Source organism: Suncus etruscus, chromosome 9 (genome assembly GCF_024139225.1).
Source record: "Suncus etruscus isolate mSunEtr1 chromosome 9, mSunEtr1.pri.cur, whole genome shotgun sequence".
NCBI classification, from domain to species: Eukaryota; Metazoa; Chordata; class Mammalia; order Eulipotyphla; family Soricidae; genus Suncus; species Suncus etruscus.
Genome location: NC_064856.1, coordinates 10,666,473 through 10,691,982, shown reverse-complemented (window position 1 = coordinate 10,691,982; position 25,510 = coordinate 10,666,473). Strand labels below are relative to the sequence as shown.

At 45.4% G+C, this 25,510-nt stretch overlaps 1 protein-coding gene and 1 non-coding gene across 2 annotated transcripts in view; both read right to left on the bottom strand.

Moving 5' to 3' along the window:
• COMMD7 (COMM domain containing 7) overlaps positions 1-25,510 on the bottom strand; it is a 911,502-nt gene that overhangs the window by 518,084 nt on the left and 367,908 nt on the right. The gene's annotated exons all lie outside the window — the stretch shown is intronic.
• LOC126019455 (U11 spliceosomal RNA) lies at positions 24,253-24,386 on the bottom strand. The gene has a single exon (XR_007499151.1). It is a non-coding gene; the product is annotated as a U11 spliceosomal RNA (small nuclear RNA).

The window sequence follows — 25,510 nt, the reverse complement described above, 5'->3', positions numbered from 1 at the left end:
TCTCTGGACTTGGTGGGGTTTATATTTTAAAAGTCTTTTTTTTTCTTTTTTCTTTTTTTTTTCCACACTCAAGAGATCACTCTTGTGCTCAGAGACCAAATCAGGATCAACAGTATGCAAGGCAAACACCTTAACCTCTGTATTATCTCTCTGGTCCTTGGCACTCTGTAAACATTTAAATGTTTTGTTTTGTTTTGTTTTGTATTTTTGATTTTTGGGTCACATCCGGCAGTGCTCAGGAGTTAGTTACTCCTGGCTCTGCACTTAGAAGTCGCTCCTGGCAGGCACGAGGGACCATATGGGATGCCGGGATTCGAACCACCGTCCTTCTGCATGCAAGGCAAATGCCTTACCTGCATGCATCTCTCCAGCCCAAACATTTAAATGTTTTCTAGTGAGAAGCAGACAAGAGTGGTTTTTGATCAAAAGGTACAACAGCCAGGAAAAGTATGTGAATGAATTCACGGGTGGGCTGGAGTTTCTCATGCTTGTCCACTTACAACAGGGACCCAAGAAGAGGGAAGATTTAGCAGCAGAGTGCTTCCTAAATTTTCCATTAGGTGACCAGAGCCAGGCTGTTACAATAGTCATGAAAGTTAATTTGTGTGTGTGTGTGTATGTGTATATATATATATATATATATATATATATATATATATATATATATATATATATTGGTCACACCTGGCTCTATGCTCAGAAATCGCTCCTGGCAGACTCAGGGGACCACATGGGATGCCAGGATTCGAACCACTGACCTTCTGCATGCAAGGCAAATGCCTTACCTCCTTGCCATCTCTCCGGCCCCCTAATTTGTATATTTTTAAATTTTTTTTTTTTGGGCCACACCTAGTAACGCTCAGGGGTTACTCCTGGCTATGCGCTCAGAAGTTGCTCCTGGCTTGGGGGACCATGTGGGACACCGGGGGATCGAACTGCGGTCCGTCCAAGGTTAGCGCAGGCAAGGCAGGCACCTTACCTTTAGCGCCACCGCCCGGCCCCCATATTTTTAAATTTTAACACAAAAATATTGTTTGCAAATCATAGGGATAAAAAAATAAAAGATGGGGCCTGAGAGAGAGAGAATAGTGATAGAGTGTTTGCCTTGCACACATCCAACTGGATCGGACCCAGGTTTGATTTCAGACATCTTGTATGGTTCCCTGAGCCTGCCAGGAATGAATTCTGAGCACAGAGCCAGAAGTACCCCTGAGCACCATCAGTTGTGGGGGGAAAAAATCAAGATCAGGGAGATAGTACAGTGGGTAAATATCTGTATGCATCTAACCCAGGTTTGATCCTGAATACCATATGTGATCCACTGAGCCCTATTAGGAGTGATCCCTGAGTGCAGAGGTCAGGAGAAAGCCCTGACCGCCACTTAAGTGTGATCCCAAAATCCAAAACAAAGAAAGAAAAAGGATTATAGGGCCAGAGAGACACTAGAATACATCTTTTTTGCATATAGGATGTTGAATCCCTGGCACCACGTAGTGCCCCAAGCACGAGCCAGGAATAAGTGTCCTTTGAGTACAGCCTTAAACAAAACAAAACACAGACTACCCTTTGGTCTGGTGGTTTCATATAACCCAGAAGCCTGGGGTTGGGGCCAGAGCGATAGCACAGCAGGTAGGGAATTTGCCTTGCAAGAGGTTGACATCAGTTCGATCCCCAACATCCCATATAGCCCCCAGAGCCTTCCTGAAGTGATTTCTTTTGTTTTTGTTTTTGGGGGGGGTCACACTTGGCGCTCAGGCGTCACTCCTGGCTCTGCGCTCAGAAATCACCCCTGGCAGGCTCAGGGGACCATATGAGATGCCGGGATTTGAACCGGGGTCAGTGCTATCGCTCCGGCCTCTCAGTAGTGATTTCTGAGCATAGAGCCAGGAATAGCTCTGAGCACTGCCAGATCTTGCCCAAAAAAAAAAAAAATAGCCTGGCGTTATTGTAAGCTCTGGTTGAGAAAGACTGGTAAATCAGTAAACTCAGCAAGATTTTATTCCAATTGGGCCTCTTCTTACTAGCTATGATTTTGGGTAATTTAATTTATCTTTCTGAACTGTGGGGTCCTTGTCCATAATACAGAGTGAGAAGGTGCCAGAAAGATAAGTTACTTTCCTTGCATGTGACCTTGGCAACTGTTTTATCCTCTACACTGCCTATGGTTCCCCGAGTACCCTAAGGAGTTTTCCCTGAGCTCAGAGCTAGAAGTATGCCCTGAGCACCACTAGGTGTGGCCCAACCTGTGTCCCTCACCCACCTTAAAGGAGCAATATAGCTTCATCTTGCAAGGACCTTTGTGAGGTTTAGCATTGGATTGAAAGCAACAAGAACCCAAATAGGTGGACTAGCGCAGATAAAAGGTGGTTCTTCCTGTAATTGAACCCTGTGTTTAAAAGACACCAGGAAAAATTAGTATCTCAAGGAACTCAGAACCAGCCCTGGGCACATACTGTGTTTAGAAACTCCTAGACCTGGGGCCAGAGTGACAGCACAGCGGATAGGGCACGGGATGAAGAGATAGCATGGAGGTAAGGCGTTTGCCTTGCATGCAGAAGGACGGTGGTTCGAATCCCATGTGGTATCCCATAGGGTCCCCCGAGCCTGCCAGGAGTGATTTCTGAGTGTAGAACCAGGAGTAACCCCTGAGTCCTGCCAGGTGAGACCCAAAAACCAAAAACAAACAACAACAACAACAAAAACAGTGGATAGGGCGCTTGCCTTGTGTGCATCCGACCCCGGTTCAATGCCTAGTATCCCATATGGTTCCTCGAACCCACCAGTATCTGAATACAGAGTGATCTGAGTACAGAGCCAGGAGTAATCCCTGACGACTATACACACACACACACACACACACACACACACACACACACACACACACACACACACACACCAAAAAAGCAAACAGACAAATGAAAAAAGAACTCCTTGGCTCTGAAGGAAAGCTGTAAAGCAATGTACAACCCTGCACCTATCCTTATTGGTGAGGCCCTGCCTGCCTGGAGCTTGCCCTTGAATGGGGAAGGTGGCAGGGTAATTGTATATTTAGGGCATACTTGTATGTTATTGCTAATTTTGATACCTAGAAAAATACATAGACAGTGATATTAGGGCCTTCATGTAAGATGAGGTAGGCAGATAAGGCAGGGGCCTCCTAAAGAATAGACTTGGCAGTGAAATCTAGAGGACAGGGTGTAGCTGGGCAAAAGGGGAGGGAAAGGAAAGAGAGCAGGGCAAAAGGGAACATCTGTTTTGTTTTGTTTTGGGGTCACATCCAGCAGTACTCAGGGGTTACCCTTGGGTCTACACTCAGAAATCACTCCTGGCAGGCTCAGGGGACCATATGGGATGCCGGGATTCAAACCACCGCCCTTCTGCATGCAAGACAAATGCCCTACTTCCATGCTATCTCTCTGGCCCTAACATCTGTCTCTTAATTGAGACAGTTTCACAAGCCATCTGCAGTCCTCTTTGACCCTCACTAGAGGGAAGTCTGGAGAACCATTACAGGCTGGATACCAGTAGAGGACTTTGAAAAATACCTTCCAGAAATCACAGTAGGACAGAGAGAGGCAAATGATTCTTTTTTTTTTTTTTTTTTTTTTTTGGTTTTTGGGTCACACCCGGCAGTGCTCAGGGGTTACTCCTGGCTGTCTGCTCAGAAATAGCTCCTGGCAGGCACGGGGGACCATATGGGACACTGGGATTCGAACCAACCACCTTTGGTCCTGGATCGGCTGCTTGCAAGGCAAACGCCGCTGTGCTATCTCTCCGAGCCCGCAAGGCAAACTCTTTACCGCTGTGCTATCTCTCCAGCCCCCCAAATTTTTGTTTTATTTAGAGGCCATACCCCAAAATGCTCAGGGCTTACTCCTTATTCTGTGCTCAGGGTTTCATTCCTATAAGGGCTCAAGATCATATGTGATGCCAGGGACTGAACCTGGGCCGTGTGCAAGGCAAGTGCCCTGCCCACTATACTATCACTCTGGCCATTACAAGACTATTATGTAAGAAGATGTCTAGCTGGAATCGGAGGGGTTGGCAGCTGAGTACAGAGGAGAGCCCAGACATTTCACTGTCAGAAAGGTTGTGAGACAAATAACAAAAAGTGAAAAACGGCTAACCCTTGGATCCACATTTTGAACTTCACACTGATACTTTCAGTCTCAGGTGCTGCGTAATTTCTGTCAGACACTCTGGGTCTAGAGCTGACATCAAATGGAAGTTTATGCTGACGCTCGGGTCTCTAAGGACCATACATCTGCCAACAGGGCCTACCAGTGGCTTTTGTCACGGACATGACTGTTACTTTCAGTGGCAGCTGCTCCCGCTGCTTGTGCTCTCTCTGCAGTCTTGCGGTTAACCATCTGGGCACTTCCGTTAGGGCATCTGAACGGAGACCTGCTTTTGGGGGTGGAGAGTGAGCAGAAAGGAAGGTTGCTCCTCATTTGGGGGACAAGGTGGCTCACAGGATTTTGTTGGAAGCAGATGTCTTGCTCTGCTCTAAGGATGCAGGATCGGGGCCTAGAAGAGGCCTGTCCATTCACTGCTCTCTGTCTCTCTGTCTCTCTGTCTCTGTCTGTCTGTCTGTCTGTCTGTCTGTCTGTCTGTCTCTCTCTCTCAGCACTCAGAGGCTGCAGTCAGGCAGTGTCCTTTGTGGCTTTTTATTTTTTCTTAAACATGTCACACTGAGTTATGCTAGAGGCACCAGGTGGTAAAGGCCCGACAATTTGATACTGAGCCTAGTGGTGCTCAGAAGCCACTAGAGTTACACTCAGTGGCGTTCAGGAATCCTTAAAGTGCCAGGAATTGAACTCAGGGCCTAGCACATACTTGATTTGTGTCAGCACTTGAATCATTTCCCTGATGCCCTGCCACCCCCACCCCTTGATGTCTTTGTGGGTCCCCGCGGTTATGCCTAACCATTTCTTGCCTTGGCACCTTCACCCTCTTTCTAGAAACGTTTCCCTACTTTGGCTAACACCAGCTCATTTGTGGTTTCATTTCAGCACTCCCTGGAAGTCTTTGTCAAGCTTCCATTATGGTGTTCTTCCATTTCCACCTGGCTGAAGTTGTGTGGAGCTTCCTTAGCACTTTTGGGGACTTTACACTCCTGTATTTCTTTGCATCAATGGTTGGAGCCTGGAGATCATGCCTGAGTTTTGATAGTCTTTGGATGGCTGGACTTAGCTGGAACCTCAGCACAGAAGAGTGGTGTTTTCTTTTCTGTTTTTGGTGGGGTTTTGTGTGTGTGTGTGTGTGTGTGTATGTGTGTTGTTCTGTTTTGTTTTGGTCACACCCAGCAATTCTCAGGAGTTATTTCTGGCTCTGCACTCAGGAATACTCTTGGATATGCTCAAGGGTCCATATGGAATGCTAGGGATTAAACTCGGGTTGGCTGCATGCAAGGCAAATACCCTACTTGCTGTATTATTTGTCTAACCCCAGAAAGGTGTTTATGCCATGGCAGGAGAGGGCACAGAAGGCTTGGCAAGGGCAGTAGCCCTAAGCTGTGCTTTACAACAGGGCTTTGTGAACTTTTCCCATGCACAACCCTTGCTCACCTGAGAAATGTTGATGGAAGACCAGTCATATAGGTATATAAAGTAGGTGTCTGGGCCAGAGAAATGGTGCAGGGGTGAAGGTACACACTTTGTATGCAGCCACCCGACCCAGTTTGATCCTTAGACCTATGTGGCCTCCCAAGTATTGCAGGGTATGGTGCTGGAGGCACAACATAGCAGGATAGTACAGCACAGCTTCCCAAGCCCTTGCATTGAACCTCTTGCCTGGTTGGCCAAGAATTGGTGGGAAGGGCCCTGGGCCTCCTGAGCACTTCTGAGGTAATCACCCCACTCCCACCGACTAAAATTAAATAGGCATACAAACCAAATGTTTGCTGATAATAATTTATAAAATAAAAAGACTTTTACAAATGATCCCCCATTCAGTTACACGAACCCATGTGGGGCTGTAAGCCCTAGCTTGGCTCTGGAGAAGCAGGCAGTTAGTTGGCAGACAGAGAGAGAGCCTGTCTGGAACCTGAAAGCAGAGTGGGGAGAAATTGCTTTGAGTGTGGAGAAAGCAGCAAAGCCCTGGGAGGCTTTTGTTCTCTCAGCCGGTAACGCTCAGCTGTTTTCCCAGGAGCCTTTTCCCTCTGCCAGAAGGGAGCAGCTTCACCAAGTGCCGTCCACACAAGTATTTCTGGTTGTAGCTGGCATCTGGGATGTGGGCAAGGAACTTTCTCTTGCACAGCTCACTACCCAAGGAATTCCAAGAAGCTCTTGAAGTTGACTTCCGGGTCATGGTCCCCTGGGAATAGGGCTGAGGTGTTTTTCCAGGGCAGTAGACTGGAAGGCAGTCTCGTTGCTGAGTCTGGAAACAGAGAAGTTAAACTTCTGCCAGTAATTGCGAAATGTATCTTCCTGTCTGGTCAACAGATTCTTTTTCTGTGGCAGGGGGAGGGGATTTGGATCACATCAAGCGATGCTGGGGGCTACTCCTGGCTCTGTGCTCAGGGGTTGCTCCAGGCCATGCTGGGAACCATGAAGTGCCAGAGTTGGCCTCAGGCCAGGCAAGCACCTTAACCCCTATACTCACTTTCATTTCCTGACCCATGGAATTTTATCTATACTGGTCAAAACAGTGCTGGCTGGCGGGGCCAGAGTCATAATAGCTGCGGGTAGGGCTCTTGCCTTACATGCAGCTGACTTGGATATTTCCTACTGTCCTCCAAGCCTTACTAAAAGTGATCCCTGAGTGCAGAGCCAGGAGGAAGCACTGAGCACCAGTGGAAGTGGGCCAAAAACTGACAGACAGACAGACAGACAGACAGACAGACAGACAGACAGACAGTCAGACAGACAGACAGACAGAAAGATTGGGCTCATGTGGAGCAAGTGTGCCCAAGCTCCCAGGAACTCATTGCCACTTACAAGTACAATGTAGCACAAACAGTAACACAAATAAAATTAGGCATTCAGTGGAGCTGTGAGATCATGGGCTTTAGTGAGGAAAATTTTGAATGTAGTGTTCAGTCTCCCAGATAGACAATCCTAGGGGCAAGGAAGAGGAATCAGGACTTGATACTGTCCGATTTGAATTTGTTGGGAATTCTGGGGTTTGATTCTCTAGCCCTAGGGATGTCACATTTTAGCAGTGGAGATAGATGACTAACCAAGAAGTAAGTTCTGTATCTGGTGATGAGAAGAGATTTGAAGGAAACCAAGATCAGCAAACAGAACTGGGAGAGGTGGTTACACAACTAGGCCAGGAAGCCTACAGGGAAGGCTGTACTATCTAGGATCTATTTTATTTGAGCAGAAAACCCTGAGTGGAATTAGGAAGCAGCTCAGGCTGTCTGGTACCTCGAGGAATAGTCTTCTGGGAGGAAAGAACCATCTGCAGAGGCCTGGAGGGGAGAATGTGTGGTTACTAGGCAGTAAGGGAGGGAGGTAGCCAGGGGCCAAGCCTCAATTGTAAGTGAATTTCCTCTTTAATTTTTTTATTTGGGGACAGTTAGGCCATACCTACTGCTCAGGGGCTATACCTAGCTCTGTGCTTAGAAATGACTGCTGATAGTCTCAGGGGACCATATGTGTTGCCAGGGACAGACTCGGTTAGTTGCAAATGAGGCAAATGCCAAATGTCTTACCTTCTGCACTCTTTCTCTCTAGCCCTGAATTTCATTTTATATAGATTTTTTTAATTTCATATTTAGACATTGATGGCTTTCTTTTTTTTTTTTTTTTTTTTTGATTTTGGGTCAACAAACGGTGGTGCTCAGACAAGGGGGACCATATCCGTCCTGGATAGGCTGCTTGCAAGGCAAACACCCTACCACTGTACTATATCTCTGGTCCCTACATTGATAGCTTTTAAGCAGAAGGAAATTCTGAAGTTGAAGCGAGACAGCCCATGTAGAGCACGAGGACTCAATTTTTTTTGTCTTATTTTGCTTTGTTTTGGGGCCAGACCCAGAAATACTCAGGGCTTATTCCTGGTAGGCTTGGGTACAAGGCAAGTGCCTTAACTTATATGGTGCCAAGGGTTGAACCTGAGTTAGCTTGGTACAAGGCAAGTGCCTTAACCTCTGCTCTCTCTCTGGCCCAGGCCCCAAATTTTATCTCCAGCACTTTATGGTCCTCCAAGCACTATCATGTGTAGCCCTGTTGGCTGCCGTATCATCAGGTCTGCCTAGATTTAAAAAAAAAGAAGAAAGATAATTTGTCAATTTGTCGGGATTTTTTTTTTTTTGCTTTTTTTGTTTGTTTTTTTTTGTTTTTGTTTTCGGGCCACACCTGGTGATGCTCAGGAGTTACTCCTAACTATGAACTCAGAAATCACTCCTGGCTTGGGGACACGGGGGGGGGGGGGAGGGAGTGGGGGAGGGATTGAACCGAGGTCCTTCCTAGATCAGTTGCATGCAAAGCAAACACCCTACTGCTGCGCCACTGCTCTGGCCCGTCAGGAATATTTTAAAAGGATCTCTGGCTGCTCTGAGGGAGAACAGAGCCTACACAGGAAAGGGATAGGACAGATAGTTTAAAGGATAGGATGCATACTTTCAATGAAGGATTTCCTGGGTTGAGTCCTGGTATTGAGTACCATTAGAAATATCTGAGCACCAAGCTAAGCTGGATATAGATCTTTGTTTGTTTTCTGAAGTAAAAACAGTTTTTTGGGGGGAAATTCTTAGGAAGGGGAAGAAGCATGGGGTTTTCCATAGGTGGAGAGAGCCCCCGTATACATTCCAACATGCAAGTAGGAAAGCATAAAAGCCCACATTTCAAGAGGGGAGATGCAGCAACATGTGCTGAGCCACCATGTACCCAGGCAACACATATGTGCTGAGAGTAGATCTTGAGCCTGGCTAGGTCTACACCCATCACAAAAATAGAAGGGGTGTGGAAGCTGGGTGAGAGCTGAATGCTTGGAAGTAGGAGAGAGACGTGATAACATGTCTTAGCCTATATTTTGATTGCTGATCTTTGATATGAAGAATTTGATACTGATCATTTGAGAGAAGAAGAAATCATAAAAATTCCCAGATATTTTGATCTGCAGCCTTTGAACACCCACCTCTGCTGCTTTGATTAAGATAGAATCCACCTACCGTGCAATTCATGCCTTTGAAGTATAGAATTAATTCACTGTTCTTCAGTATATACGCAGACATTTTTTTGGTTTTTGGGTCAGACCTGTCGGCACTCGGGTTACTCCTGGTTGGTTCTACATTCAGAAATTGCTCCTGCAGGCTCGGGGGACCATGTCGGATTCCGGGAACTGGAGTCCATCCTGGGTTGGCCGCGTGCAAGGCAAACTCCCTGCCGCTATACTATTGCTCCGGCCCCTCCACAGACATTTGTAACCTTCACCATCATCCACTTTAACCTCACCCCCACAAGGACCCAGTAGCAGCTACTCCCTTCTACCCCCTAACCCCTCAGCCCAAAGCAACCCCTAATCTACTTTGTCTCTTCTGTCCTAGCCTGGATCTTTTGGGATCTCAGAACTTCAAAGGTCTTGCCTATATATAACCTTAGAAAATAATTAGGAGATTTTTAAAAAGAGCACAAACAGAAGGGCAAGAAGTGGCCCACAGGCTGAGTATAGGAATTTTAGAGGCCCAAGTAATAGCATAGTGGAAGGAGGTTTGCCTTGCATGCAGCTGACCTGGGACAGACCCAGGTTTGATCCCTAGCATCCATATGGTCCTCTGAGCCTTCCAGGAGTTATTTCTGAGCATAGAGCCAGGAGTAAGCCCTAAGTGCAGCTGGGTGTGGCCCTAAAACAAACAAAAAAAAAATTAGTGGATTTGAAAAAAAAATTTTAATGTTGGGGTCACACCAGATGGTCCTGATGGCTTACTCCTGACTCTGTGCTCTGAAATGATTCCTCACAGAGCTTAGGGAACTATATATGGTGCTGGTGATTGAACCCAGATAGGCCTCATGCAAGGCAAGCATTCTTCTTGCTGAATTATCGCTCTGGCTTCTGCTGCTTACATTATTTTGCATAGGGGACATACCCAGGAGTGTTCAGGAAGAGGACCAGAGACCTCAGGCAAATAATGAAGACACTGTGCCACTAAGTCAGTGGGGATGTGGCAAAATCGAACAGGGAGGTCTGGGAGCCAGAAAAACCTGGCACTTCATAACTGAGCAAGCTGTTGTACCTTGGTAGAGGGCTGAAAGGATTAAAGGAAGCATCCATCAAACATGGCTCAGTGGTGGAGTACTTGCCTTCTGTGTGTGTGTGAGGCATCACTGGCCCCCCTGAGCAGAGTCAGGATCAGCTCCAAGCAGAGAGCCAGAAGTAAACCCTGAGCACCTCCCCCTGCCCCACAAAGGAAAGCATTCAAGTGCTGGCACTTAGAGACACACAAGAGGAGGCCTAGACTACCTAGCATTAGGGACAACAGCCATAATTAATAACAGCTTTTCTGTGTTAGCCAGATCTGTGTTCAGATGCTGATCCTTTCAAAGCAATGACCTAAACTTCACTCCCTAAACCTAGTGCTGTTTTATTTCCTGCAAAATGAATGAATGAGGGGCCCGGAGAGAGTATATAGGTAGGGTGCTTGCCTAGCACACAGCTAACCCAACTTAAATCCTTGGTACCACATCTGGTCCCCTGAGCCACCAGGAATGATCCCTGAGCACAGAGTCAAGAATAAGCCCTGGGGGCCAGAGAGATAGCATAGAGGTAAAGTATTTGCCTTGCATGCAGAAGGTCGGTGGTTTGAATCCCGGCATCTCATATGGTCCCCCGAGCCTGCAGGAGCGATTTCTGAGCGTAGAGCCAGGAGTAACCCCCGAGCACAGCCAGGTGTAACCCCCCCCCCAAAAACAACACAAAACAAAACAAAACAAAAAAGAATAAGCCTGGGCCAGAGAGATAGCACCATAGTAGGGCATTTGCCTTGCAAGCAGCCGAATCCAGACTGACAGTGGTTCGAATCCCGGCATCCCATATGGTCCCCCAAGCCAGCCAGGGCAATTTCTGAGTGCAGAGCGAGGAGTAACCACTGAACACCGCCGGGTATGACCCCCCCCAAAAAAAAAACCAAAAACAAAAAAGAATAAGCCTTAAGCATGGGAGGGTGTGACACCAAAATAAAATAAAATAAAGTGAATGAATGATATTTTCTTTTTTTGTTTTTTGCTTTTGGGCCACACCTGGTGACACTCAGAGGTTACTCCTGGATATGTGCTCAGAAATCCCTCCTGGCTCGGGGAACCATATGCGATGCCAGGAATTGAACCAGGTCCGTCCTGGGTCAGCCGTGTGCAAAATAAATGCCCTACCGCTGAGCTATTGCTCAGGCTCCAATACTTTCTTTTTTTCTTTTTATTTTTTTTGGGGGGGGTCACACCCGGATGTGCTCAGGGGTTACTCCTAGCTCTATGCTCAGAAATTGCTCCTGGCAGACTCAGGGGACCATATGGGATGCCGGGATTCAAACCACTGTCAGTCTGGATTCGGCTGCTTTCACGGCAAATGCCCTATTGCTGTGCTCTCTCCGGCCTACTTTCTTTTTTTTTTTTTATCTGTATGCAAGGCAAAGCCTCAGCCTCTATACTAATTGTACAGTCCCTTAAACACATATTTTGTTTGTTTTTGATCTACACTCAGAGATACTCAGGGATTACTCCTGGCTCTGCACTCTGAAATCACTCTTGGCAGTACTCTGGGGACCAGATGAGATTCTGGGGATCAAGCCCAGGTCAATCACATGCAAGGCAAGCACTTTTCCTGCTGTACTATCTCTATCCCCTTAAGTACTACTTTTTTTTTTTTTTTTGGTTTTTGGGCCACACCCGGCAGTGCTCAGGGGTGACTCCTGGCTGTTTGTTCAGAAATAGCTCCTGCAGGCACGGGGGACCTTATGGGACACCGGGATTCAAACCAATCACCTTTGGTCCTGGATCGACTGCTTGCAAGGCAAATGCCGCTGTGCTATCTCTCCGGGCCCAAGTACTACTTTTATATTGTACTGAATATGCTAATTATAAAAATTATGGTTAAAATGTTAAAATAATACAGGAACTAAAGACTACTGAAGTTCCATTACCCATGTTTCATGGGCAGTTTTTCAGATATCTCTTTATGCTAACTCTCAGGGGTTACCCCTGGCTATGCGCTCAAAAATTGCTCCTGGCTTGAGGGAGCATATGGGACTCCAGGGGATCGAAATTCAGTCTGTCCTAGGTCAGACACGTGCAAAGCAAATGCCCTACCACTGCGCCACTGCTGTGGCCCCTCTTTATGCTCTTTTAGTTTAGCCTTCATAGTAATGAGTTAAATATAGATATTTTGTTTATTTATTTTGAGGCCACACCTGGAGGTGCCCAAGGGTCAATCCCATTGGTACTTGGAATAATATGATGTTAAATTTGAACTCAGAGCTCCTGCATACATAGCATGTATTCCAACTTTTTGAGTCATCTCACTGATGACTGTTTTAGGGGAGTGTGGTTTTTGGGTCACACCCGGTGGCATCATGGGTTAGTCCTGGCTCTGTACTCAGAAATCCCTCCTGGCAGCTTTTCAAATGCTATGAATCAAACCAGGGTCTGTCCTTGGTTGGCTACATGCAAGGCAAAGGCCTTATTACTTTGCCATCGCCCCAGCCCCCCATATTATTTTTAATGGTTGCCTAGTAATCTATTGTGTGAAGTATCAGAATTTACTTAATGCTATTATCATCACTGAAGTCATTTCTAGAGTTTCAGTGTTCTGTACAAAGCAGAACAAAGTAACCTTGTTCATAGATTATTGTTCACTTGCTTAATTTCCATTCTGGGGTCAAGGGGTTTTCCAGTTAAGATTTTGCTAGATATTGATATATTATCTCTCAAAATGACTATAGAAATTTGTGCTTACACCAACAATGTATAAGTAATGCCTATTCTTCTTAGATTTTTGCTAATACTGGCTTCTCCCAATTTTTTTTTTGTTTCATTTTGGGTTCATACTTTATAGTACTCAGGACTGGTTCTGAGTTCTTGGATCATTCCTGGTGGGCTTGGGGGAACCATATGCTGCCAGGGATCAAGCCCAGGTCAACTTCATGCAAGGCAAGTGCCCTACTTGCTATACTATGGTTCCAGCCCCTCTTGTTCTTATTTTTCTTTCATCACTTTTTTTTCTCTCTGTGGCCTCCCAGGCTATGCTCAGGGCATGTGGTGTGAGTGGAACACTCCTGGCAATACCCTGGCCACTGGGCCATGTTTCAATATGAGGCCCAATAATGTGACATTGTTCAGGCCCTGTGGTTCTGAAGAGCATCAGGACCACCCCATGGTGCCTGGGAGCCTCCAGAGCTGTATCCTGAGATGCTAGAGAACTCTAGGGTCATGCTAGGTAATACTCAGGAAGTCATCTGGTGTCAAGAACTGAACCCCTGGGGCCAGAGTGATTGATAGTACAGTAGTAGATAGGGCGTTTGTCTTGCACCCGGCAGACCTGGAACCAACCTGGGTTTGATACCCAGCATCCTATATAGTCCCATGAGCACCGCCAGGAGTGATTCCTGAAAGCAGAGCCAGGAGTAATCCCTGAGCACTGCTGGGTGTGGCCAGAAGAAAAAAGAAGAACTGAAAAAACTGAAAAAAAAAAAAAAAAGTACTGAACTTGTATCCAGTTCATGTGTGGAAGTCTCTAGTTACTTGCCAGCCTTTCCAACCTTTACCTCTTGAACCTATTGAAAAATGATATTTTGAGGCCAGAGAGATAGCACAGCGGTAGGTTGATTTCTGAGCACAAAGCCAGGAGTAACCCCTGAGTGCTGCCGGATGTGGCCCAAAATCCAAAAAAGGAAAGAAAAGAAAAGAAAAATGGTATTTTGTGACTGGAGAGATAGTATAGTTGGGAATTGAATCCAAGTTGGCCATATGCAAGGTAATTCATCACTTGCTATGCTATATCTCTAGCCCTTAATCCTTTAAAATATTTTTATGAGTAACCCAGGAATTACAGATTTAAATAAAAAATTTTTTTCACTTTTTTTTTTATTATGAATTATGAGAACAAAAGATGCAAAGAAAGAGGATAAGGTAAAGTTACAGTGGAAGGACAATCACCCATAACATAATTATCTGAAGAAGTCCCCTTGCTGATATCTTAACTTTGAACTTTCACCAAAGAAAGTTAAGATAAATAAAACAGAATCCATGTGCAATTACTTTTTCCCTCAAGTCCCCAGATTGTAGCACATTATAATATTTCTTAACAGCACACAAGGCAATCTAAAGCCATCAAACTTACGTAACTCCTTAAACATTAGAGGCATAGTATTTTTTACATTTCCATGTACATGCATATTAGCTTAAGTTAACCTCAAATTTTAAGTGGGTGTGTTTTAAGGATTAGAGTCCAAGGAGCACAGTAAAAACGGTGTTAGAGTGGCAATTGTTGTTTGCATAGGCCCACCAAAATATGAGAGGCATGGAAAGGAATAGCCTTGGCCTAAATACAAAGAGATCCTACCCCTGAAGTTTCCTGGCATAAGACCAGCTCTAGGCCTCAGGAAAGTTATCGTTCGCTCCAAGACATTGTCCGTAGCGCCAACACACTTATCACACAGTCTCTGTTGTTGGTCTTTTTCTGTATTAAAGATTCTGGAATCTGCATGTCCTACATTGAAGTCATGATGTGAAGTGCCTTCTCATTTCACCTCACCATGAAAGGGGAATGCAGGAAGCCCTGTCCTGTAAGCAGGTTGTTGTTGTTAAGTCTTCTCAGTGTTAAGGGAAGTCTCTTTTGAGCAGGACGATGTCTGAGCAGTGGTAGGGTCTTCCGTGGTAGAGGATTGCTTCCAGGTGATGTTATAGACAAACCTCACCATAAAGGGGCAATACAGCAAGCCCTGTCCAGTAAGCAGGTCATTGTTCTTGTTGTCTTCTCAGTGTTAAGTGATGTCTCTTTTGAGTAGATCGATGTCAGAGCAGCTGTAGGGTCGTCCCTGGTACAGGAATGCCTCCGGGTGATGTTATATACAACCTTGGATGTTTTGTAAATGTCTTCTGTAGATCAAGGGGTAAATGGAGAATGCCCATTCTTCTGAGGCCTGTGCCAGGTCTTTATGTCAATGTTCAGGGTGTAAGGTCTCATTGCACTACAAGATTTGTGTGTTCCCATTTCTATTAGATAAGAACTTATTGGTATGTATAGTATTTTCCCATGTTAGTGTGCCTACGCAAACAAGATATAAAGCCACGTGGTGCTATCAGATATATGGGGGCATAAGAACATTTCCAACAAGACCCATGACTTGGTTCAAACATAAGTATTAAACTGAGGGATTCTTTCACACCAAATTCCATATTGAGCAGTTCACAAAGAGAAGATAAAAAACATGGGGGGGGGGGGGAATCATCACTGTATAAGAAAGTATTCAGCAAAAGTTATAGCCGTCAAAGAAAACACCCATAAAATGTTGAAAAGATATGTGTCCTTTTTATGCCTTTTAAAATAGTTGGGTGGGTGTTAACTCTAGGGCACCACTTTGGTCTGTGAATTAGGACTCAACAGTACTTAAGTTAGAAAGGGTAAAAAAGGAGTAATGATGATAGGAGTTAAAGAAGTTAAAGAGAAGTATGAACTTATGAAGGGGTATGCAAAAGGGCAGAGTACAAAATGGACATTCTGCATACATAAAAACATAATTCAATGATAATGAGTACTATTAATGTTTCTTGTGAGAGTACTATTAATGTTTCTTGTGAGAGTACTATTAATGTTTCTTGTGCGCGCCCCCGCGCAATTTTGAAAATGTAGACTGGACAGAGATTACCAGTGCCAGCCAAACCTCCTCCTGCTAGACTCCCGGCTCCCAGGAAGGAGAGATCCTTCAAGAAGCTGGGAGAACAGAAGTTCAGAGCCCCACCCAGACCCTCCCTAAGGAGCCACATGGATAGTGGGGGAAGGCCTAGGGTACCTTCAAGCTCCACCAAGGGACCCAACTCACCGGCTTGCCCAGGCGTGTGGCCCGGGGAAGCCCTGGAGATCTGGAGCAAGGTGGCCGAGGGGTGCTGGGGTTACCCAAATCCCGCACCCCCCCCTAGGCCTGGCCAAGCAGGCCTCCAGCATGGCGTGGGCCTACCAAACCTCCTCCTGCTAGGCTCCCGGCTCCCAGGAAGGAGAGATCCTTCAAGAAGCTGGGAGAACAGAAGTTCAGAGCCCCACCCAGACCCTCCCTAAGGAGCCGCATGGATAGTGGGGGAAGGCCTAGGGTACCTTCAAGCTCCACCAAGGGACCCAACTCACCAGCTTGCCCAGGCGTGTGGCCCGGGGAAGCCCTGGAGATCTGGAGCAAGGTGGCCGAGGGGTGCTGGGGTTACCCAAATCCCGCACCCCCCCCTAGGCCTGGCCAAGCAGGCCTCCGGCATGGCGTGGGCCTACCAAACCTCCTCCTGCTAGACTCCCGGCTCCCAGGAAGCAGATTTAAATAAAAATTTAAATGTTACTTTTCTTTCTTTTTTTTCTTGTTTTTTGAGCCACAATGGACTTTGCTTACTCATAACTTACAGCCCTTATTGTTGTTGTTTGGTTGTTTCTTTGGGTGGACAATACCCAATGGCGTTCAGGGTTTACTCCTGGTTCTGCATCCAGGGATCACTGGAGTCAGGGGACCATTTCTGGTGGCCAGGATCAAGCCTGGGTTGGCCACATGCAAGGTAAGCATCTATCTATCCTATCTCTCTGGCCTTCAGTTTGGTTTTGGTTTTGTTTGGTTTTGTTTTGTTTTTGGTTACACCCAAGGGCATCTAGGAGTTACTTCTGGCCCTGCACTCAGAAGTTGCTCTGACCAGGCTGGGGGACCATATGGGATGCTGGGATTCGAACCGAGATCCATCCTGTGTTGGCCGTGTGCAAGGCAAATGCTTTATTGCTGTGCTATTATTCTAGCCCCTGGCCTACAGTTTTGATTTTAGGCTACACTAAGCTCATTGTTGGAAGTTTGCTCCTGATGATGCTTGGGGGAATCATGCAGATTTACAAAATCAGGACCATATGCCAGTCATGTGCTCAACCACTGAGTCACATCCCCTGCCACAGTTACTCAATACTGTGTCATGAAGCTATAGCTTTGGTCTTAGAAATGGAACTCTCTCTCTCTCTCTCTCTCTCTCTCTCTCTCTCTCTCTCTCTCTCTCTCTCTCTCTCTGTCTCTGTCTCTCTCTGTCTCTGTCTCTCTCCTCTCTCTCTCTCTCGGTTTTTGGATCACACCCGGCATCACTCAGAGGTTACTCCTAGCTCTACACTCAGAAATCGCTCCTGGCAGGCTCAGGGGACCATATGGGATATATGGGATGCCGGGATTCGAACCACTGTCCTTCTGCATGCAAAGCAGACACCCTACCTCCATGCTATCTCTCTGACCCCCCCTTTTTTTTTTGTTTGAGAAATGGGATTCTTTTGTCCATATATGTAATTAATATTTTCTCCCACTTCTTTGCCTTTAAATTTGTGTGTGTTGCTTTTGTTTCCACAGAAGACTTGATTTTATGTAGCCCAATTTATAGCTTTTACTTGATGGGGGAGAGTTCCAGAGATAGAACCCAGAAGAACATGTGCTTTTCCAGTGAGCAGCACCCTGGCCAGGGATGGATTTTTCCTTTGTTTTTGTTTTTGTTTTTGTTTTTGGATCACACCCTGCAGTGCTCACGGGTTACTCCTGAAATTGCTCCTGGCAGGCTCAGGGGACCATATGGGATGCCGGGATTCGAACCAATAACCTTCTGAATGAAAGGCAAACACCTTACCTCCAAGCTATCTCTCCGGCACCTTTTTTTTTTTTTGTTTTTTTTTTTTGGGCCATACCCAGTGATGTTCAGGGGTTACTCCTGGATATTGGCGTAGAAGTCACTCCTGGCTTGGGGGACCATATAGGACTATGGGGGATCAAACCTCGGTCAATCCTAGGCACCTTGCTGCTCAGCGCCATCCTCGGATTTTTCCTTTTTTTTTTTTTTTTGGTTTTTGGGCCACACCCAGAGGTGCTCAGGGACTACTCCTGGCTGTCTGCTCAGAAATAGCTCCTGGCAGGCACAGGGGACCATATGGGACACCAGGATTCGAACCAACCACCTTTGGTCCTGGATCGGCTGCTTGCAAGGCAAACGCCGCTGTGCTATCTCTCCGGGCCTGGATTTTTCCTTTTTTAAGTTACTATAACTTCAGAAAGATTTCTCATTAAAGGATTAGAAAAACCTCCACTTGCCTTTTCTTCCAATACTTTGTTCTTTTATGACGTTAATCTTAGATTTCAATGGAATTTAAATTTAAGGCAGGAAGTGAAGTTTCAACCTAAAGGTTTTTTTTAAATTTATTTTAAGAAAATATATTACATAGTTGATACAAAGGCAAGGTTATTAAAAAAAAGAAAGAAAGACTAACGAGATGGAAGAGAAAGAAAAGGTTCAGTAGCAAGTTTATTTTTGAAAATCATTGAATGACCAATTAACTCATTAAAGGCCCAGCAGGTTTAATAAGCTGCTCTCCTCCTCCTCCTCCTCTTCTTCTTCTTCTTCTTCTTCCTCTTCTTCTTCTTCTACAGTAAAAACAATATTAGAGTGGCAATTGTTGTTTGCATAGGCCCAGGAAAATATGGGAGACATGGAAAAAAAAAGTCTAAATACAAGGAGATCTTACCCCTGAAGTTTTTTGGCATAAGACCAACTCTAGGCTCCAGACATACTAGGTTGTCCAACCCAAGTCATTGTCTGTAGTGCCAATACACTTCTATTTTTCACACAGTCACTGTTGTTGGTGTCAGGTTTCTTTTGTGTGTGTGTGTGTGTGTGTGTGTGTGTGTGGTTTTTGGGTCACACCCAGCAGTGCTCAGGGGTTACTCCTGGCTCCATGCTCAGAAATTGCTCCTGGCAGGCACGGGAGACCATATGGGATGCCAGTATTCGAACCGATGACCTTCTGCATGAAAGGCAAACACCTTACCTCCATGCTATCTCTCCGGCCCCTGGTGTCAGGTTTCTGTAGTTAAAGATCCTGGAGTCTGTGCATATCCTACATCGAAGTCAGGATGATGTGGAGAGTCCTCTAGTTTCACCTCACAATTAGAGGGCAATGCAGAGAGTCCTGCCCTGAAAGCAGATTGTTGTTGTTAAGTCTTTTGGGTGTTAAGGAAAGTCTCTTTTGGTAGGTTGATGCCAGAGCAGTGGTAGGGTCTTCCTTGGTAGAGGATTTCTTCCAGGTAATGTTATAGACCACCGTGGTTGTTTCGTAGATGGCATTCCTGGTTCAGGGGTGAATGGACAATGCCCGTTCTTCTGAGACCCGAGCCAGGTCTATTTGTGAGCCAAAGCGCATGTTACAGACTTAAAACTAAAGACAGAGACAGAGAGAGAGAGAGAGAGAGAGAGAGAGAGAGAGAGAGAGAGAGAGACTAAGAGCCATTGGTGAAGAGCTATGTGTGTGTCTTTCTTCAATTCCTGCCAGAATATCAGCTTTGTGATCAGCCAAATTGGCCCAGGTTTCGCACAAAGTAAACAGAAATATGAACAATTATAAAATACTTTAGTATTTCATAATAAAGTAACTATAAAATGATTTCTTTGTGTTTATTTGATCCCTATTAAGAGGATTACTTTATATGTAGTCAACATAGGCAAAGAGTTAAATTTTCTTTAACTTTTTTTTTTTTTTTTTTTTTTTTTGGTTTTTGGGTCACACCCAACAATGCTCAAGGGCTACTCCTGGCTCTACACTCAGAAAACCCTCCTGCCAGGCTTGGAGGACCATATATGATGCCGGGATTCGAACCACCAACCTTCTGCATGCAAGGCAAACACCTACCTCCATGCTATTTCTCTGACCCCCAATTTTTTTTTAACATTTTCTAATGGTGGTGTGCCTCATTTTTTTTTTTTTCATGAAAAAAGTGTGCCTTTGCACAAAATGGTTGAAAAACACTGATTTAGATGATTCTGACTCTACATCTTTCATCAGGTTGTAATCTAGAATCTGGCCAGGTAAAGCTGAGTACATGCTTTGCACGCAGGAAGCCAAGATTTGATCCCAGCACTGAATGGCCCTCTAAACACAGCCAGAAATAGACCCTGAGCATTGTCAGGTATAGTCCTGAAAACAAAAAAGAAAAGAGGGGCTAGAGTGATAGCACAGTGGTAAGGCGTTTGCCTTGTATGCGGCTGAGACAGGACGAATACTGTATGCTCAAATCCTGACATCCCATATGGTCCTCCGAGCCTGCCAGGAGTGACTTCTGAGCACAGAGCCAGGAGTGACCCCTGAGTGCTGTGGGCTGTGACCCAAAAACCAAGAAGAAAAAATTAGAAAAGAAAATAAAAGAAAAAAGGTGTTGGCTGGGACTGAGATCATTTGAAAACTTGGCTGAAGTTGCTGCTGCCTTGAGAACCTCTCCAGAGACTCCTGAAAGGTCTTCATGATCTTGGAGCTGGCTTTCCTTTGGGCGTGTCAGTCAAGAAAAGAAGGCCATAGCTACAGCATCTTTTGTGACATGTGCTAGCCCCCAAACAAGTCCTCTTCTAAGTGGGAGGAGACTAAAAAGATGTGACTATTAGGGTCTGGACTCACAGGAAGCCATTATGGAGGTAGGCGGTCCACAATGCCTTAGAATTTGGGATAAGGAGCTTGGGGTTAAATATTTTCGTTTTGCCAGGAGTGTTCAAGGCTTGCTCCTGGCGTCATGATCAGGGATCACGCTTGGTAGTACCACGACCAAACTGGGATTCACTGCATGCAAGGCAAGCACCTCAAACCCTGTCCTCTCCAGATCCTAGGGTTTAACTCTTAACTCAAGCAGCAACTAATTCTGTGATTCGGAGAAAGTTCCTTTGTTATACTGATCCTGCTAGTTTTCTCATTCACCTCACAGGGTGGTTATGGTATTTTAAGATTTTTTTTTTTTTTTTGGTTTTTGGGCCACACCCATTTGACGCTCAGGGGTTACTCCTGGCTATGCACTCAGAAATCGCCCCTGGCTTGGGGGGACCATATGGGACGCCAGGGGATCGAACCGCGGTCCTTCCTTGGCTAGCGCTTGCAAGGCAGACACCTTACCTCCAGCGCCACCTACCCGCCCCGGTATTTTAAGATTTAAGACCTGTGAGTAGCCATTTTAGCTCTGACTTTCACATTCAGACATGAAGACATGAAACATTAAAAAGGAGCAGGGAGAAAACCACTCAGGGCAGGTATAACAGAATGTTTCCATTATAAAACGCTGAAAATGAAGAAATAACCCAGCTCGTCACATTAGCAGCACTGCTCTTAAATTTTGGCGTTGAAATGCAGTTTAAAGTTTCTTTTACTTAATTTTTCAGGGAAGAAATAAAGAAAATAGCTCAACTCTAGAAATGGGTGGATATGAGCACACATCTCTGGCACTAAGATTAAAAATGGGAACTGGGGGCCCGGAGAGATAGCACAGCGGGCGTTTGCCTTGCAAGCAGCCGATCCAGGACCAAAGGTGGTTGGTTCGAATCCCGGTGTCCCATATGGTCCCCCGTGCCTGCCAGGAGCTATTTCTGAGCAGACAGCCAGGAGTAACCCCTGAGCACTGCCGGGTGTGGCCCAAAAACCAAAAAAAAAAAAAAAAAAAAAAAAAGGGAACTGAGCCTTTAATGAGATCTAAAATTTCTTTTTTTTTTTTGTATTTTGGGGCCACACCCATTTAATGCTCAGGGGTTTCTCCTGGCTAAGCGCTCAGAAATTGCCCCGGGCTTGGGGGGACCATATGGGACGCTGGTTGAACCATGGTCTTTCCTTGGTTAGCGCTTGCAAGGCAGACACCTTACCTCTAGCGCCACCTCACTGGCCCCGAGATCTGAAATTTCAATCTTACCATTTTAGATAATGAAGTGGAAGTACACACTTTTGGTAACAATTAGCTAAAGTCATCATTTGCGGGGTTTACAGGTCTCTTTAAGTAGTATAAAAGAGTAATTTATTTATTCATTTAACTTGGTGTTTGGGCCACACATGGCGGTGCTCAGGGGTTACTCCTGGCGGACCATATGGGATGCCAGGATTCGAACCACCGTCTGTCCTGGATTGGCTGCATGCAAATCAAACACCCTGCCACTGCACTATCTCTCTGGCCCCAGTAATTATTATGAAAGATGTACTCAATTGAGCAATCCAACTTAATTTTTCATCATAGTCATGTGTATAACTCACACAAACTCAATCTAGAAGTATAAAAGAAATGTAAAACACTACATCTACCACCTAAATCTAAGTTTGTCTTGCGAATGAATTGAGACTGGTTTTTTTTTTTTTTCCCAATTAATAAAAATGCAACAAGGAATGGATAGTACAATGGGGAAGGTGTCTGTAATAATTCCAAAGACCTGAGTTTGATCCTTGGCACCACGTATAGTCCCAAGCCCTGCTGGAAGTGATCCCTGAGTACAGAGCTAGAAGTAAGCCCTGAGCACAGCTGAATGTTGAGACCCATCTCCCCAAACCAAACAAATAAAAAGCAACAGAGCCAGAGATAGTATTGGAGTTAGGACACTTGCCTTGCATGTAATCAATTCAGGTTTGATCCTTGGTATAGATATGGTCCCCCAAGCAGCACTAGGAGTGATCCCTGAGCATAGAGGCAGCAATAGCCCTGAGAACTGCTTGGTGTGATCCAAAAACCAAAAGAAAAAAGATTTAAAAAAATAACAAAACACACACACATCAACCATTGTGTTACTATCAATAACTAATCTTTTGTTTTTATTTTAAGTAACCTACTGTAACATGTTAAACTTTTAGATGTCTACCATGATGATATAACTTCCTTTTTGCAGGGGGCCACACCCACCGGTGCTCTGAGCTCAAAAATCTTGCTCCTGGCAGGCTCAGGGGACCATATGGGATGCTGGGATTCGAACCACCATCCGTCCTGGGTCATCTGCGTGCAAAGCAAGCGCCCTACCTCTGTGCTATAGCTCCGGCCCTGATGTAACCATTTTTTATGTTTATATAGTGCCAGGGATTGAACCCAGCAAGTCACACATGCGAAACATGAACTTTAACACTGATTTACATTCCTGACTCTTAGAATTCTGGTAGAGTAGAACGGAATTTCAACACCTCTCTCAGTTTCATGGGAGACTGAGAAACAGGAGTAGAGATAAATGATGTATGTCAGGTCAACTAGGTTAGGGCCGTTCATCACATGGACAGATTCTATACTTCAGGATATAGCAAGGTGACAAAGCCTTTTATCCTGAGCTTCTTTACCACTTGCCTAGGCATGATTGGGTAGAATTCCCCCTCAAGAGCCTTCCCAATTTTTTCCTGGAAAGATCCCAAGAACTGTTTAGGGTTCATTCAATGAGAAATTAGTCCTTAGAGAATTTGTTCAGTAATTACTATGTAAGGTCATTCATTCAACAGATTATGAACTTGCCAAGACTGTTAATCTGCCGAGACTGTGCCAAACGCCGGAGGTGTGATATTAACAAGAGCAGATATTAAACCAAAAATCATACAAAGAAATAAAGTAAGGGCAGAGGATGTGGTTCCAGCATGCTTTGTGCTTCCCATCCTTGCATCACCACTGCGAGTGGTCCCTACCACAATGGGGTTTTGGAGAGTAGAAGGGAGATATACGCATTTGTTCATCATCTGCTAAACTGGGAGGTTAGCAAATGTGATCTCATTTAATCTTCCGGGACCTGTGGGTGGTAATTTGACCTCTTTAAGCATCAAGTTAATTTAAAAATGGGAACAATTGTTAAGAATAAAACATTTGGGCCCGGAGAGATAGCACAGCGGCGTTTGCCTTGCAAGCAGCCGATCCAGGACCAAAGGTGGTTGGTTCGAATCCCGGTGTCCCATATGGTCCTCCGTGCCTGCCAGGAGCTATTTCTGAGCAGACAGCCAGGAAGTAACCCCTGAGCACTGCAGGGTGTGGCCAAAAAAAAAAAAAAAAAGAATAAAACATTTTTTAGAGTGGCAAAGTTTGTTCCAGGGCAAGGTTTTTGGACAGGATGAAAAAGTCACACTTTTGGGGGTTGGAACAAAAGTATAGCTGGTAAGGCATTTGCCTATGTGAGGCTGACCCAGGTTTGATTTCCAGCATTCATATGGTCCCTGCGCCTGCCAGGAGTAATTTCTGAGCACTGAGCCAGGAGTAACACCTAAGCATTGTTGGGACAAAAAAAAGTCAGACTTTTTACACTTCAGTTACTAAATCTTCTTGAAGGCAGATTATTTACTGGTGTTTTATTTATTTATTTATTTTAGGGCGCCGGGACCAACAATCACCAGCTGCCCAGGAGTCCAAAAATTATGCTTCCGAAATGTCTTGATGTCGATTCCACACGCAGGACAAACGAGCTGTCCGGCGTGTGCTAGTCACAGCAGAAGCCCTTTTTGTTTCATTTATTTATTGTAAAAACTTAAGACCATTATTTATTTAGTTTTTGTTGGGGAGGCTATGGGATGCCAGGGATCCAACCTGGGCCAACCACCCCCAAGGCAAATGCCCTACCTGCTATAATTCAAGCCCCACAAGGAAGCTTTTATTGAAGATAAAGAGAAAGATATAGGGGGGGGGCAGAGAGATAGCGCAGAGGTAGGGCATTTGCCTTACATGCAAATGGATGGTGGTTCGAATCCCGGCATCCCATAGGGTCTCCCGAGCCTCCCAGGAGTGATTTCTGAATGTAGAGCCAGGAGTAACCCCTGAGCGCTGCTGGGTGTGACTCAAAAATGAGAGAGAGAGAAAGAGAGAGAGGAGAGAGAGGAGAGGGAGAGAGGAGAGAGGAGAGAGAAGAGAGAGGGGAGAGGGGCGAGAGAGATATGAATAGGGAGTAAGAGGGGGTATTGTGTTTAAGAGAGAATACAGAGTTCTCCAGATTGGAAATAAGTGAGCAAATAGACAGGTGAGCAAGATACTTGTTAAAGGGAGAATAGTGGCTTGAAGAGCAAGCCTGTAGTTGTTGTTTGTTTTGGTTTTTGGGTCAGACTCAGCAGTGCTCAGGGGTTATTCCTGGCTCTAGGCTCAGAAATCGCTCCTGGTAGTCTCAGGGGACCATATGGGATGCCGGGATTTGAACCACCGACCTTCTACCTCCATGCTATCTCTCTGGCCACATGCCTGTAGTTTTTTTCCCCTTATTTTTGGGCCAGATCTTATGGCCTCAGGGCTTCCTACTGGCTCTATAGTCAGTTGCTATATTGGGTTGCCAGGATCATGAGTGTGGGAAGTTCAGGGCCCTATGATACTGTGGATTGAACCTGGGTCAACTGCCTGCAAAGCAAGGTCCTTACCCAATGTACTATCTCCTTGATCCTCGTTTTTCCTCTTTTAAATCATAGCTACTCCAGATTTAATGTGTAAAGTCAATTTTCTAACTCAATTTATATAATTCTCCTAAATATATGCTCTTTTCACACTGGATATTGGCAAGTTTGATTCTGCGGGGGCAGATACACTGACATATTCACATTTGGATTTTCCACATGGTTTGACTGCCTGAACGACTGATATAAAAGC